The following is a 453-nucleotide window of genomic DNA, read 5'->3' as shown; positions in this document are numbered from 1 at the left end:
GCGCGCAAACGCGCCGACAATTTCTCGTCCGAGTTTCCAAATTCCTTGCTTCCGAAAGCCTGTTCACATACTGTCACACGCGTATGCGGCGCGGAACAAATCCGTAACTGACGACGTCACCGTCGTAACATGACCAGCTCATAGTGCGGTCTGCGTGATAACACATCAGCCAAAGCATTCTGCTGTCCTGGCTTATACTTCACCTTGAAGTTATATCCAGCAAAGAATGAAAGTCACCTGGCCATCCTCTTCGATAGGTGAGGCTACTGAGTCGCGGTGTGTAGTGACGCATGATCTGTGTAGACCACAAACGGCTTTGAGTCCAGCAGGTGAACCCTGAACTTGAAAAGTGCATACTTCATCGCAAGTAATTTCTTGTCGTGGACTGGGTAGTTCCTATCTGCAGCCTTAAGCTGGCGAGATTCGAACGCGACTACCAGATATCGCCCATCG

Source organism: Plasmopara halstedii (genome assembly GCF_900000015.1).
Source record: "Plasmopara halstedii genome assembly, contig: Scaffold_322, whole genome shotgun sequence".
Lineage (NCBI taxonomy): Eukaryota > Oomycota > Peronosporomycetes > Peronosporales > Peronosporaceae > Plasmopara > Plasmopara halstedii.
Note: the sequence above shows the minus strand (reverse complement) of the source record.